Source organism: Suncus etruscus, chromosome 14 (assembly GCF_024139225.1).
Source record: "Suncus etruscus isolate mSunEtr1 chromosome 14, mSunEtr1.pri.cur, whole genome shotgun sequence".
Lineage (NCBI taxonomy): Eukaryota > Metazoa > Chordata > Mammalia > Eulipotyphla > Soricidae > Suncus > Suncus etruscus.
The window spans coordinates 37,069,211-37,086,038 of NC_064861.1; the positions used below are offsets into that span (position 1 = coordinate 37,069,211).

Below are 16,828 nucleotides of genomic sequence, written 5' to 3' on the forward strand. Positions count from 1 at the left end.
ATCAAAGTCAGGTTGGCAAAAAGCAATGACAGCTACATTAGCCTCTGCACTCTCTAATTTTGTAATTTTTTTTCTTAAATTTCTGTTTCTGTCTTTTGCTTTATAGGGTCAAGACTTACAAGTCTTGAGTTATTATATATAATCAACTCAGGTGGTAACTGTTACCATGAAAGCAGGTACTTACAGATTTAACTTACAGATTCTTGGATATAGTATTATAGATTTGCATGCAAAACTCCAGATATTATTACAGTTAGTTTCTTGCAGTGTTTGTAAGAGGTTCTATTTTCCTTCCCAATGTCCAGGTAACTCTCTTATAAATAATTCCATTCATCTTATCCCTCCATGCCAGTCCAGGTTATGTTGTTCTGGTCCTGCTTGTGCTGTCTTTATGTCTCAGTGTTTGGCAACCTGTTCTTGCTCCCACATCATCCTCTGTCCACTGCACAAGTTCCTGGTCTGAAATCTGCACCTAGACCTTTATAATTCATGTTCCCTTGCTGGGCCAGCCCCTCTGTAATCTGTTACTGGATCTTTTCACCCAGCAGATCCTCGTCCCCTCAGCTTTCCTTAATTTTCTGGCCATGGCCACATGCAGCTTGTTGAGTAACTCTGTTGTCTTGCCTGAGCATGGGTGAGGGAGGCAAGGAAAAACTTCCCTCTGTCCTGGGTGTTCCCTCCCCCAGAAATAGCATTACTTATTTTGACTGGAATACCTTTTCAACTGTGAGATATTTTAAATAACCAATTAAGAGTCAAAAAGATAGCACAGTGGGTAAGGTGCTTATGTTGTAAGCAGTTGGCCTAAGATTTATATGCTGCACCACAGGTGCACTCAGTGCACCAAAGGGTGATCCCTGAGCATACAGCCAGGTGTAAGCCTTGAGCACCACTGGATGTGTCCCCAGACTACCCTGTTTTCTCTGATTTCATCCTTTCCTGATTCTCATCTCAGTGAAATTTCTAGTATGGCTTTCTCTGAGATCTCATTTAGCATAATGTCCTCAAGGTTTATCCATATTGTTGCAAACTTTTGTCACTTTTAAAATCAATTTGTCTTTAATTTCTCTCTATTATTTAATTTCTATTATTACATTTCTCTCTATTCTCTACCTAATCATGAATTTCTTTGTGGTTATCCTACTCCTTATTTTGATTTTATGGAATATGTCTTCTAAGAATAGCCATTGTCTTTATTTCAGAACACCTGACAAATGATTTTACTCTACACATCTCACATCCCATATACTTCTTTTATATTTTCTTTATTTTGTTTTATATTGGGGCTACGTCTTACTTACTCCTGCTCTCAAGCTTTGTGCTCAAGGATCACTTCTTGCAGTGCTCGGAAAACCATGTGGGATGTTGGGAATTGAATACAGGTTGGCCAAATGCAAAGCAAGCACCCTACCCACTGTACTATCACTCTAGTCCCCTGATTATGTATATGTTGTTCCTTTTTAATATTTTATCCACCCATGGGGAAGCCCTAGCTCACCATATTATTTCAGATGACAACCCATTTCAATTTGGATCAACAATGAGTTCTAGTAAATATAAAATTTATAGTATTCTAGTAAATATAAAATTTATAGTATAACTTTCTGTGGTTAACATAGATCAAAAACAATTCTCTTGTTTTTACTAGGAGGAAAACAAACTATCATGTTATTTGTTCATGGCCTCTCGTCCTACCCCAAAGCAAATCCTTCTTTTGCCAGTTTAGTTCCATTACATTCAATTTGCAGACTTGAAACAATGGATGAGGAAGAAGCATGAAAAGTCTTTGAAACATGCTTGAGTGGTTTGTATTGGAAAGGACTCAGAGCTACTGGCAGCAGAAAAGTTAAATACATTGGAAAAGAAGAAATGACAAGACAGTTTATAAGACTGGTCGAGTGGAAGAAAAAGGGGATAATAGATATTTTCCAGCTAATTACCCTCTTGAGAGACCGTAGGAATAAGAGACACAGAAAAATAACCTTAAAGCTTTTTCTTCTTTTTTTATTTTTTGGGACACACCCGGTGATGCTCCAGGGCCACTCCTGGTTATGCGCTCAGAAATCACTTCTGGTTGGGGAGAGCATATGCGACATATGGGGATCAAATTGCTGTCTGTCCTAGGATAGCATGTGCAAGGCAAATACCCTACTGCCTGCGCCACTGTTCCATCCCCAACCTTAAAGCTTTTATTGTGCTTAACTAATAGAGACACTCTTAGTAACATTCTGAGACTTAGTTGGTGATATTTAGATTGGTTTTCTAATAGATTTCACTGTGTTATTTCTTTGACTGAGACCTCCATGGGGTAACAAAACCACCTGCTTTAGGAGCTTGGAGATATTAGTATAGCAGGCACCCAACCTGGCTTATCCTCTGAGCACTATAACCAGAATATGCACATGCACCACTGGAAAATATGCAATCCTGGCAAACACCCAAGCTGTCAGTATAAGCACCACAATTGGTCATAACAAAGGGAGGGGAAGGAGATTTTTTTTGTTAATCTACTCATCATTGGCAGTATTGTTGAAGTAAAGAAAAAAGAACTAATTGATATTTATAGCCTCTAGAAGGAATCCTCCCATTTTTTGCTTGTTTGAATTTTGCCCCATTTTATTTTAATTTTCTTTCCTTCAAACAGAACCACATAACTTGAACCATCTTGTTCTGCCTCACAAATTGAGGGGGAAATAATGAAGGGTACCAAGACCAAACAATCGTATGAACATTAAGTAGAAATAAAAAAAAAATAATCAGACTTAAACACCAAATTCAAAGCCAACTGTTGTGTATGTAAACATTTTTATGGGATTATTATGTTACTGACCCTACCCTGATCAGTGATTGTACCCTACCCTAGGGTGTGACCTGGCATTCTGCTCCCACCCTAGGGTGGTACCTGATTCTGCTCCCACCATTGGGTGGGTCTGACCCCACCATTGGGTGGTACCTGATTCTGGGGCATAAAAGCAAGGATCTGTGGAAGGTGAGGGGCTTTTTTCCTGGGGCCTATTCTTAGGTCTTTTGGCTTCAGCCTCTTCACGGAATAAAGAGCTGTTTTCTTCAGAAGCCTGACTGCCTGTTGGCTTTCTTCCTGCTGCATTCACCTCAGAACCGCCGGTTGAACAGGGTAACAGACGTGTAGTTCGAGCTGGAGGAGAAAAGCCTCATCCTCCATCCCTCCATCAGTCAACCTCATCAGGGGCTGATTTGCAACAGCCAACGACAACAGAATCAATACCCAATCTACAATAAGCTAGACCACTTATACTACTAGCAGCCCAGGGTGGGGTAATGAGGGGAATATGGGATGAATGCTGGGAACAGGGGTAGAGGGAGGACAACATTGGTGGTGGGAATGTCCCTAATTCAATGTCACTATGTACCTAAAATATTACTGTGAAAGATTTGTAATCTACTTTGGTCAAAATAAAAATTAAAAAAAAAAAGAGAGAGAACTAAAAGCACAATAAGATTGCATATTCAATCCAATTTAGTAGAATTAATTCCCTTGAGATTCAATCAGTGCTATACCTGGAACTGTGCTAGTACAAGTACAAGAAAAACAGAGGAATTTGCATTCCAGAAAGTGGCAGGAGAAAGGGGATGATTATGTAAGTAAAACTGTGAGATACTTCTGTTGCAGAAGGCTAACAAGGAAAGGAAGCAGTGCAGGACCAACTATTTGCTCTCATTGCTGCTAGAAAGTAGTTCCCATGGGTGGCATTAGGAATTCACAGTGGGGTTTACAGTGATCTGATCCTGCAGGACCATACCCCCAAAAGTAAGGTTATTCTCTTTGGAACTCAGATAAAAGTAGGTTCTGTGAGCACTGCAGTAAGAGCCTGCCTAATGGCTTTTTACCTACATATTTGAATGTTACTGCAGCCAGGAAGAAAAATGAGGACTGTGTGGTGATGTGGCTTGGCAGTAAAGCATTTCCTTTGCATGTGTGAGCTTCTAGGTTTAATTCCCTGTATCACCAAGGGAAAATACAGTTTTATATGGGGGGCCAGTGAGACAGGCACTTGTGTGACATGGCTAACTCAGACTTGATCCCTGTTCCCTGAGTCTTTTCAGAAGTGATTGCTGAGCACTGAGCCAGGAATAAGCCCTGAACACTACCAGGTGTGACCTCATCTTCCCAAAACAGAATATGGAATCCTCTTGTCTGTACTACAAAATTGAGAGCACCAAGCAAGGGAATCAATGGGGTGGGGGAAAGATAATAAGGACAGTGTCCTTCTAATAAGGATTAAAAGGACAGTGTTAGAAGGTATGGGCTTTTTGGTGATGTGAGTTAAGGTAACTGTTTACATTAAAATCAGAAACATAAAAAAAAATTAGAAACATAAACATTATTGCAAACATGAGACCTAAGCCGTAATATTTTTTTTTTTTTTTTTGGTTTTTGGGCCACACCCGGTGACGCTCAGGGGTTACTCCTGGCTATGTGCTCAGAAGTCGCTCCTGGCTTGGGGGACCATATGGGACGCCGGGGGATCGAACCGCGGTCCTGTCCAAGGCTAGCGCAGGCAAGGCAGGCACCTTACCTCTAGCGCCACCGCCCGGCCCCTAAGCCGTAATATTTTTAAAGAGTAAGTGGAGAAGTTATAACTATTCTTCCATTTAAGTTAATGCTATTGATGTATACCATTGCATTTGTCATAGGCTTCCTAAAATGTGAAATCATAGTTGAAACGTTTTTAAATTAAAAAAAAAAAAATTGACCTACAACTGAGAGCAATTACCAAGAAAATGTTCACCGCTCTAGCCAAGTAACAGACCTCCCTCACTGGCCTTCATCCCAGGGTGTAGATATATGCCAAGTACAGCTCTCACTCTACTGAATTTCCTTTGCTCAACTTTCATTATTATTATATTTGTTTTAAATATATAGTGCCGCACTGGTTTTCTTAGTTATTGGCATCACAGTTTTATAGAGATTATGTAGTTGCTATGCTAATGTAAATGATCTACTACAAATATTCCAAACCAGTTAGTAGAAATGGTGGGGGTGATGATATTCTAGTTTCCATATTCTTGAATTAAAACTTTACAAAATTTATTTTTCTGGAGGGTGGGTGCTAGAATTGAACCCTTTGTCTTTCTTTTATTTCAATTTAGTCTCAAATTTTATACTTGAATAGTTATATAGTTGTGTATAGTTGTCACCACACCCACTACCAAAGTTCCAAAGTCCTCCTACCACTGAAAAGACCCCTCTGCTAACTTCTCCACCCATTTCCCTTTCACAGCCACCATAGTTTTTTATTGAATGTGGGAGTTAATTTTGTCTGCTTTAGTGAGTCATACTCCATATATAAGTGAAACCATCAGATCAGTATTTCACTTCCTTATTTTACTAATCACCTCAAGAGCCAGTTCCTGTGACACACCACCAAATTAACTTTAATGTCTGCAGAGAACTCCAGGCCAAGACAATTGAAGAAATTATATATGACCTTTCTCCTAAAAGCTATTCTTGGCTATTTTCCTTTTGGAGTGATCTCTCTCTCTCTCTCTCTCTCTCTCTCTCTCTCTCTCTCTCTCTCTCTCTCTCTTTCTCTCTCTCTCTCCCCTCTCTCTTTCTCTCTCTCTCTCTCTCATACAAACACACACACATATACACACACACCCAAAAAATTTCAAAAGACATGATTTTGTTCCAAAGCCTTGATTTTATCCTTTTGAATAGAACAGTACTTTATGTATACATGCTTCTTTCAGTCATTAGTGATAGACATTTAGTTTGATTCCATGATTTGACTTAAGAACAATACTGATAGGAACATAGATATGCAAATAACCCTTCAAATCAGCATTTTCACATTCTTCAGATAAATGCCTGAGTGTGATACTGCTGGATGATAGAGCATTTCCAATTTCTTTTCTTGCTATTTTCCACAGAAACTATACCAGTTTATATTCATGCCAACAGCGGAACAGACTTTCTTTCCTTCTACTTTCTTGCCAATACCTGTTGGTTCCAATCTTTTTGACATAGACTTTTTTCATTGTTGTAAGGTGATGTCTGATTGTGGTTTTGATTTGTACTTCCTGGAAGTTAAGTGATGTGAAGTAATTTCATGGGTCAATGGGTCACCTATTTAGGTCTTTTTCATGTTTTAGGGAGAGAGGATATTTTGGCCCACACCTGATTATGCTCAGGGTTTACTCCTGGCTATCTGCTCAACTACAGACAGTGTATGGGGTCTCCTTTATGGTTTCAGAAATCCAACTGGGCTCAGTTGTGTACAAGACAAGCACCTTATCTATTGTATTATTTCTAGCCCCACTGACCAATTTTTAAAAACTGAATTTCTGGTAGGCTTATTAATTATTTTGTGTTTTAATATTTAATGAGTTATATAAGTTCTTTATGTTTTGGGAGTATTAGCTCTCTGTAAATATGCAAACAGATTTCTTTGTTTTTTGGGGAATGGTGGAGAGAATTGCTCCCCATGGTGCTCAGGGGATCATTTGCGGTGCCAGGAGTCAAACTAGGGCTAGCCAGGTGAGCAAGGCAAATGCCTATCTTTCTGACCCTTGGCATGAAAATATTTTCTCCTAATTACTATGTCATCTTTTTATTTATATGAGAATTTCTTTTGTTATATAAAATTTTTTATTTGATGTTCCATTTGTTTATTCTTGCTTTTGTTTCCTTTTGCAATAGCATTTAGTATACAAGCATGTCTTTGATGTTAGGATACTGTTATGTATTGCCCATATTTTCATCTATGTATTTTTATGAGCTCAGGTCTGATATCTCTTTGAGGAATGGGAGGTATACTCAGAGGTGCTCAGGGCTTACTCATGGCTCTGTGCTTAGGGAACACTCCAGACTGGGAGCAAAGAACCATATATGGTACTGGGGTTTGAAGTACCCTACCAACTGTACAATTGCTCTGGCTCTGATATCTAAGTCATTAAATTATTTTGAGTTAAATTTTTAGTTTGGTTTCTTTTTCTTCTTTTTTATTTTATGCTTTTCTTGTTTCTTTTTGTTGCATATGGCAGTCAAGTTTTCCCAAAACTATTTGTTACAACTGGTTTCTTTTTTCTTGTTTATGGTTTAGGTTTTATTATTTAGGTTAGATATATTTATTTCTAAACTATTTTATTTCATCAATCTGCATGCCCATTTTTACTCCAGTACCATAGCGTTTTAATTAGTATTTATTTGTAATATCATTTAAACTCAGAGAATGTGTTGTATGTCTCTATTTTTCTTCTTTTCTCTCTCTTTTTTTTTTTTTTTTTTTGGTTTTTGGGCCACTCCCGGCATTGCTCAGGGGTTACTCCTGGCTGTCTGCTCAGAAATAGCTCCTGGCAGGCACAGGGGACCATATGGGACACCGGGATTTAAACCAACCACCTTTGGTCCTGGATCGGCTGCTTGCTAGGCAAAAGCCACTGTGCTATCTCTCCGGGCCCTATTTTTCTTCTGTTCTCTTAGGATTATTTTAGCTATTTGAAGTTGCTTTGGGTTTCATACAGATATTAGAATTGAAAAATGACACTGGTATTTTGGTAGGGATTGTGTTACATCTGTAAATTGCTTTCAGTAAAACTACCATTTTAATGATGTTTATCTTTTAATCCATTAGCAATCCTGACAAGGTTGGTAACCTTCTCTGCTGAACCTGGCAGTATTGGGAGGAGAATGTAGGGGCAATATAGGGGAGGAGAGGAATTTGGTGCCAGAAATCAAACTTATACATGCATGGACTATAGTCCAGTCCTTTGAAATATTTCCAAAACCCTTAGTAAATTCTTTAGCATTTTCTATGTACATAGTTATGTCATCTGTAAGTTGCTAATAGCAAATTTTACTTCTTTTTCAATTTAGTTTGTTTTTATACCTTTTTTATTTTCTAATTTCTCTGTCTAGGAATTTCCGAACTATGTTACAAAAGAAGTAGTGTCTAGTTCCAGATCTTAATGGATAAACTTTCTATTTTCACCATTGAGCATGATATTCGCTGTGTTATATATTGCCTTTATTTACATATTGGTTTGGGGGCCACATGCAGCAATGTTCAGGGTTTTGATACCTTCTGTACTGAGGTATTGCTACTGGCAATGTGGTACCAGGGATTGAACCCAGAAAGACCTCATGCAAGGTTAGACCCTATTTTCTCTCTGTATTATCTGTCTAGTCATAAGTGACCTTTATTAAATTAGGCATTTTCCTTTCTGTCTCAATTTATGGAGCATATATTTAACATACAAGAATCTACAGTATCTACTGATATGACCATGTAATTTTTTTTCCAACAAAGCTTTTATTTAATCAGTTACAAAAATTTGGGGAAACAAAAGGTCACCTTCTAGATGGAAATAGTTTTTGGTCTGGTTTATGGGGGGTAGGTATCAGGCTCCCTTCCAAGTTTTTAACATTCCACTTTGGGTAGGAAAAAAAAAAGATTCTTAGTAAGTGCAGTGATTTCTTCAGAGAGGTCTTTTATCTGGGTCTTCCTTCAGAGCACTCAGATGGCCTGATATCCAAGTTATGTGTGTTTTAGCCTATTTCCAACTCAGAAAATCTTGGCTCTGAAAAGCTGTCATCACTGGCATCAATATATCTGTCACTGGAAGATAGTTTGAAACCCAGCAGCAAGTAGTTATTTAGATTCCCAGCTGCTGCAAGTAATAGTTCCAGATAGAGGAGAAGGCTTCATCAGCCAGCCTAGAAGAAAACTCTAGATGGAATTGGACACCAACTAAATAAGTGTGATTTGCCAGTTTGATGATTCGCATTCTCTCCCCTTTGATATCCTGGCCTACAAAATTCAAGTCATTCTTCTCAAAGTGGCTGATCACATTCGGGTTCACCTGTAACAACATCTGTGTCTTTCTTCTATAAAAAGAACATCACCATGAAATTTTCCTAATATTAAATTATCAATTTGGAAACAGTTCTTTGGATTTCCAACCTCATTGTTCTTATATCGCCAAGGTTGTATTCAGGTATATCAATCACCATGGGACGTGGGAAATCTGGCTCAAATTCTGAGGAATTGGCATCTTTTATGTCAAGGTAACTTCTGGCTAGCCGCATTCCAAAGCAACTCCAGCAAAAGGAAACTTCTTTGTTCTGGTCCAAGAAATAACCTGGATTTTCCCCAGCGTTCCTCTGATTCCGAAGCTTCCTGGCACATAGATAACATCTGCTTTGCAGAACTTCTGCCAAGCTTTATGGAACTTAATGGACCTGGGTTTTGGTGGTCTGCTCCAGATCAGAATCAACTTGTGGTTGATGGTTAATACTGAGTGTTCCAGGGCTTTGAACTCAGATGTATAACAGTCCCTGAGTTTGGTATATCTGCCCACTAGAGATATGGAGTAACATTTCTGCAGCTTTCCGCAAGTATCAGCCATATTTCTCCACCTTATTTTTCACTCTAGAAGATGCCCATAGTTTTTAGATGCTCTCCTATCCTGCACTCATGTTTCAGCTCCAGGCAGCATTTGTTTCATAAGATGCACTTTGTGGGGGGGTGGGGAGTGCATCTTATAGTAGAAAATACAGTATGTGAAAAGTCACCAATGGGCATATCCAGTTTCTCTCTAAAATAGTTAATAAGGTCTTGCTCCTCCGAAAGGAAAAGTATGTGGAAGTAAGATCATTACTAGATGTAATAAGTTATATCTCGATCTAAAATAGATACATAGTACCAGGTCAGGGTTTGCATAATAAAACATGGAGATTTATTTTTCCTTCATGGCCATATCAGTGGGTATTGGACTTAGATTGGGAAATAGGCCATATAATTTTTATTTTTCTCTTTCTGGGCATGCTGTAGTGCATTAATTAATTTGCAAGCATTGAACCAGCATGTCATATCAGCATAATGAATCACCATAATGTTATCGCTAGGTGAATGAATCACACTTGGTCTTGATGAATATTTCTCTTGGATTTTATTTTCCAGATTTGGGAGGGGGGGGGTTCTTGCATTATTTTTCTTTAGATATATCAGTTTGTAATTTTCTTTCTTTTTATACTGATCTTTTCTATCCTGGGAATTAGAGTAATGGTGAACTCATAGAAAAAAATTTTAAAGCGGTCAGCCCTCTTCAGTTTGGAAGAATTTGATCAGGGTGGGAATTAGTGCTTAGAGGACCATGTAGTCCTGGGAATCAGAAGAGAATGGCCACTTGCAAGTCAAGAGCCTTAACCCCTGTAATATTTCTCTAGACCCTGGTTGGCATTCTTTCAATTCAGAGTACCACAACTAAGGCAGATTTGAGGGAATCCATACACAAAGACTGTGTGAGAGCCAAGAAGAGTGAGAAGGGATTATTGAGACTGAGACCACTTATGACAGAGGATAGGTCATCCAAACTCAAAATTCCCAGCACCATATAATCCCTCCAAGCACTGCTTAAACAACTACTGATTCCAGAAGTAGCTCCTGAGCATCACTGTAGCATGAACTCAAAACCAAAATAAATAAAACAATCACACACAACTGGAGAACTAGGATCAAATGGAGGACTCAGTTGGCCCTTTCATTTCACAGATTTTTTTTTTAAAACAATTCTGTGAGGACCTAGAGAGATAGCACAGCGGCGTTTGCCTTGCAAGCAGCCGATCCAGGGCCAAAGGTGGTTTGTTCGAATCCCGGTGTCCCATATGGTCCCCCGTGCCTGCCAGGAGCTATTTCTGAGCAGACAGCCAGGAATAACCCCTGAGCATCGCCAGTGTGGCTCAAAAACCAAAAAAAAAAAAAAAAAAAAAACAATTCTGTAAAAGCATGGAAAAAGACAAACATGATATGAGAATACAAATCAGTTCCACATCACTGAACTTGAGGAAGAAATTCATTTGCTATCTTCATAATGTCAAACATATCACTTCCCATGCAAAAAAATTATTGACTTCCAGGATGGAAAATATCTTCCACAATTCTGTCAGGCTTACACAGCAAACACTTTCAATAGCTCAAGATTTTATTGGCCATTTTACCTCAAATTAAGAAAATATTCGTCAAAAATTTTAATCTCATTTTTAATTTTCTTTTATTTATATAATTCTCTTTTATATATTTAATTATCTTTTATTTATTTATTTGGCTTCTCAGCACTCAGGGGTTACTCCTGGCTTTGAGCTCAGAAATCATTGCTGGCAGGCATGGGGGACCACCTGGAATGCTGGGGATCGAACCGGATCCTTCCCAGGTTGGCCGCATGTAAAGCAAACATTCTATCATTGTGCTATCATTCTGGCCCCAATTTTTCTTTTTTTGTTTTTGGACTACACATGGTTACTCAGGGGTTACTTCTGGCTATGTGCTCAGAAATCGCTCCTGTCTGGGGGGACCATATGGGACACCAGGGGATAGAACCGTGGTCCGTTCTAGGCTAGCGCCTTACCGCTCCAAGCCACCGCTACCCCCCCTTGCAAGGATCTGTTCATGGATCTTGCATGGATCTGTTCTCAAGATCAGGTACAAGACCGGTATCCCTAAAAGTATAGAGATGGGAAGTGACAGGCACTTACCTCCGCAGTGCTGGTTAGACCTACGGTGAGGTGTCTTGATTTGAAAGAAGAGGCACTTTACCTAGAGTGCAAGCTTTGAGGGGAAGGGAACACAGCAGAGAGCACGGGAGACTGAAATTGCATAGTGGGAAAGGTACTGGTCTTGCAGGCTACAGACAAGTTTGATCCCTGGCACTGCATGTGATATCCAAGGCCCTCCAGGAGAGATCCCTGAGCACCTTGGGTGTGGCCTGAATGCACTCCCTCATCAACCTCCAGAACAAAACAAACAAACAAAAAAAAGTGCTCACTTCTCTTGGGTAAAATTGTAAACTCAGGAGTCAGTCATGTCAAAGGCCTCACTACTTCTGAAACCTGAGCACCTCTAGTCCCTCTTTTATGTAACCAGAGTTGTCAGCTCCTTGCAGTGGTCGGCAATCTTTTTTTTTTTTTTTTTCAATTGAGCCAAATCTCGCCAAAACCACGATTGAAATTTATTTTGAGAGCCACACAGGGCGCGCACTGACAGAGGCTAGGAGCAGAGTCCTGACTCCTGGAGCGGCTGCCCGGCACACAGAAGAACGAAATTAAAAGTGTAAAGAGCCACATGTGGCTCGCGAGCCGCAGGTTACCGACCACTGCTAGTGCTTAGAAGGGATATGAGATCTAGAAATGACGCATTCCCTCCCCCACCCCACATACACACAGCTTCTCTATTTTTTTGTTTGTTTGTTTGTTTGTTTTTGGGTCACACCCGGCATTGCTCAGGGGTTACTCCTGGCTGTGTGCTCAGAAATAGCTCCTGGCAGGCACGGGGGACCATATGGGACACCGGGATTCGAACCAACCACCTTTGGTCCTGGATCGGCCGTTTGCAAGGCAAACGCCGCTGTGCTATCTCTCCGGGCCCCTCTCTGACTTTTCTATCTCCCTTCCCTCCTTTGCAGAGAGTAGCCTTAAGTATTTAGCAATAATTCAAACCCTGAACAGCTCCCCAGGCAAGTGGACACCCCTTCAAATTTCTCTGCCCATACCCATGTTAGTCTGAGAAATATTTTTCCTGTTCTGGAGATGCCCAAAATGTGTCCAAAAATAAAGACACATAAAACTAAATAAGATTATGTACCTCTGCCTGCTTTTAGGGCAGCCCTTGCCTTCCCCCACAGCATAAAGGAGTACCCATCCAGGCCCCACTATCTCCTAGAACCACACGGGGGAGCTCTTGTCAGGCAAACATGATTCCTCGTGGGGTGCCTGGGCTCTGCCTAGCAATGTGAATTCCCTGTGAGGTGGACCTGAGCCAGTCACAGCTACCTGACCCTGCAGCCTAGAGAGCATACAGGTCTCTGCTTCTCAACCTCCACTCCAGTGGGTCAGCGTTCAAGGAAACAAATTCACAATAAGGAAGGGAAACTTGTGTTGTCTTTTTAAAAACAAAAAAAGGGCCAGTAAGCTAGTACAGGACGTGCTAGACACCTTGCACGTGGCTGCCAGGTCCAGTTTCATGCAGGAATGATCCCTGAGTACAAAGCTAGAAGTAATTCCTCAGCACCCCTACATATGACTCTAACATCCTCAAAAAATGCAAAAAAATGGGGCTGGAGAGATAGCATGGAGGTAAGGCATTTGCCTTGCATGCAGAAGGTCGGTGGTTCAAATCCCAGCATCCCATATCATCTCCTGAGCCTGCCAGGAGCGATTTCTGAGCCTAGAGCCAGGTGTAACCCCTGAGCACTGCCAGGTATGACCCAAACCCCTCCCCAAAAAAATGCAGAAAATATTTTTTTTTCAAGACATATTCTTCAAACCTCAACCCCCTCTCTTTTGCTCCCAGCAGGAATGCAGAAACTCCATGCTCCCAATCCCCCCATGCACACTCACACCCCTTTTGAATCATTAAATCTAGGTCAAACAACAGAGTCACCTGTCTTGGGAAAGAACTTCTCAAAAGAGTAGACGTTTAATAATAAATAAGGATTTGCTTCCATTTATTTGCTTTTCGGGCACTGAGTTTTCTCAAAACAGTGAACACCTGTGAGACTAACTTGTTCAATAATCTGCAAAAACAAAAGCCACTTGGGAACCATTTCCAGGGCCTTTGAGGTGACAGCCTGCCCAAGCAGGTGACTTAAGCAAATACCCTGTCAAACACAGGCTCTTATTCCCCTGGAATTTAAACCTCATCCTATTGCCTCTCTGCCAGGCAGGCTATAGCTAGGGATGTCCTCTACCTTTAGCCCCAGATGCTAGTTTCTGGTTTTGTGGTCTTTGAGATTGTCTTAAAGGACTCCCCTTTCCCAAGACCAGGTCCCCTGGCCTGTTCTTCTCAAGTCCACTCAGCTCCCTTTCCTCTTCTTCCGATTCCAGATTTCCCTTTATTTTGTTTGTTTGGATTTTTGTTTTTGGGTCACACCCGGTGGCGCTCAGGGGTTACTCCTGGCTCTGTGCTCAGAAATTGCTCCTGGCAGGCTCGAGGGACCATATGGGATTCTGGGATTCAAACCACCTTCGGTCCTGGATCGGCTGTGTGCAGGGCAAACCCCTCCCAAGTGTACTATCTCTCTGGCCTCCGGGTTCCTCAGATTTCTGTCTCTATTTCAGGCCTCCAAAGGGTCTTCTCCTCACCCCATAGCCTCATCTGGACCTCAATGTTGAAATACTGATGCCTTTGGGCCCAGCTTAGGGTTTCCTGAGAAATACCCAGAACCCTTCTTCTTTTTTTTCTTTTACTGAAGTGTAGGTGAAGGTCTTGGGTCTTGGCAAAGAGTGCCTGATGTCAAGAGAATTGCTTCCTGTCAGGTCCCTGACCCTTCATGTCAAGGCAGCCTCAGCTTGAGGACTGGGCACAAGGAGGTGATGATACTAGATGATTTTCAAATCCCCTTCTAGCCTGTGCTTCTGACTTTTCCTCCAAGTGTTTTTCTCGAGCAGTTTTTAAAAATCTGGGGCACTGGAGCAGTAGCTCAGTGGTAGGGCATTTGCCTTGCACTAAGATGACACTGGATGGACCCGAGTTCAGTCCCTGGTATTCCATATGGTCCCCTGAGTCTGCCAGGAAAAATTTCTGAGCGCTAAATCAGGAGTAACCCCTGAGCGCCACCGGCTGTGGCCTCAAAACAAAACAAACAAACAAAAAAGAATCTAACACTTTATGGGGCCAGAGCAATAGCACAGCGGTAGGCATTTGTCATGCTCGAGGCCAACACAGGAGACCCCAATCCCGCCATCCCATATGGTTTCAAATCCTGCCATATGGTTCCCTGAGCCTGCCAGGAGCGATTTCTCAGCACAGAGCCAGGAATAATCCCTGAGTACTGCAGGGTGTGACCCAAAAATAAAACAAAACAAAACAAAAAATCTGGGAGATTGGCATTGCTTTGCGATGACTGATTTACAACAAGGAGACTGGAAAACCCTTGAGGACATGGCCAGTTGCTTCCCTTTTTTTTTTTTTTTTTTTTTTTTTTATCTCTGTCCCCTAGCGTAATACTTGGGATGGTTTAAGAAATGTTGGGGCCCGGAGAGATAGCACAGCGGCGTTTGCCTTGCAAGCAGCCAATCCAGGACCAAAGGTGGTTGGTTCAAATCCCGGTGTCCCATATGATCCCCTGTGCCTGCCAGGAGCTATTTCTGAGCAGACAGCCAGGAGTAACCCCTGAGCATCGCCGGGTGTGGCCCAAAAACCAAAAAAAAAAGAAAGAAAGAAAGAAAGAAAGAAAGAAAGAAAGAAAGAAAGAAAGAAAGAAAAGAAGAAAGAAAGAAAGAAAGAAAGAAAGAAAGAAAGAAAGAAAGACAGAAAGAAAGAAAGAGAAGAAGAAAGAAAGAAAGAAAGAAAGAAAGAAAAGAAGAAAGAAAGAAGGGAGAAAGAAAGAAGAAAGAAGAAAGAAAGAAGAAGAAGAAAGAAAGAAAGAAAGAAGAAAAGAAAGAAAGAAAGAAGAAGAAAGAAAGAAAAGAAAGAAAGAGAAAGAAAGAAAGAAAGAAAGAGAAAGAAAGAAAGAAAAGAAAGAAGAAAAGAAAAGAAAAGAAAGAAAAGAAAAAAGAAAAGAAAAGAAAAGAAAAGAAAAGAAAAGAAAAGAAAAGAAAAGAAGGGGCCGGGAAGGTGGCGCTAGAGGTAAGGTGTCTGCCTTACAAGCGCTAGCCAAGGAAGGACCGCGGTTCGATCCCCCGGCATCCCATATGGTCTCCCCAAGCCAGGGGCGATTTCTGAGCTCATAGCCAGGAGTAACCCCTGAGCGTCAAACTGGTGTGGCCCAAAAACCAAAAAAAAAAAGAAAAGAAAAGAAAAGAAAAGAAAAGAAATGCTTGTCATGGAGGCCAGAGAGAGCTCAATGGGCTGGAATGCAGGTTTCATGCACAAGGCCCCTGTTTGATTTTGAGCCACCAGATATGACCCCCAAACCAAACCAAAACAAAGCAAAACCAACAAATGCATTTTAGGAGTTTAGGATATGGCTCAGGTGCTTATTGTGCCTGGCATGTGTCAAGTCCTTAGTCGAAATCCTGTCATCAAATGTCTCTCTCCCCATTAGAACTACTGACTATGGCTCCTATGAAAAAGAAACACAAAGCAAACAAACATAAAACAAGCAGAACAAAACTTTAGCCCTGGCTTAGTGTGGAGACATCTGAATGCAAAAATGGTGGCCTTATAGGATCTGTATAGCCAATCCAAAACCATTTGCAATCATGTGAGAGAGAAATATGCCTTTGGCCAACCCACAAAATCTGGTGCTGAGGATAAAGATTCAGCTTTGGTTAAATGGTCTTCATTTGAAGAGCAACGAAGAAAACAGTATAAAAAGTGAAGAGAGCACAAGGGTTATGATGCTTGCTGTGCATCCTGGCATCACATATGGTCCATCACATATGGTCCACTTAGTCGTTCTGAGCACCACTCAGTATACCTCTCTTACCCCAAATAAAAAGTGCAAAAGAAGAGTCACATGAGTATGTGCCTTCATACGCAGGGTTGCGAGTAGCTTTCTGGGGACCAAGGAATACACCTACCATATTTAAGAGAGATAAAGGCAAAGTCAGTGGCAACTGTGACAAGATGCCTGCCCTACATTTAGAACACATGAGCCCACTTCCTGCAGGAAGGCTTCTCTTGATGTGGCTCCAGAACCCTGCAGTTTTTTCAGCTGTTTCATTAGGGATAAGCAGATTTGGCATGTTAGACTTCCTGAGGGGAACTAGAACTGACACCACAGCGTAAGTATTAAAGAAAAAGAAATTTGAAATGCTTAGCAGAAAATAGTAAAACATTGGTCAGATGGTTCCTCTGGGATGGTGTACGAAAGATGGAGGGGGCTATGGCACCCCAGCTATGTATAA

At 41.0% G+C, this 16,828-nt stretch overlaps 1 pseudogene; it reads right to left on the bottom strand.

Moving 5' to 3' along the window:
• Positions 1–8,530: 8,530 nt before the first annotated feature.
• LOC126028375 (CTP synthase 2-like) lies at positions 8,531–9,741 on the bottom strand (annotated as a pseudogene).
• Between the last annotated feature and the right edge of the window lie 7,087 nt (positions 9,742–16,828).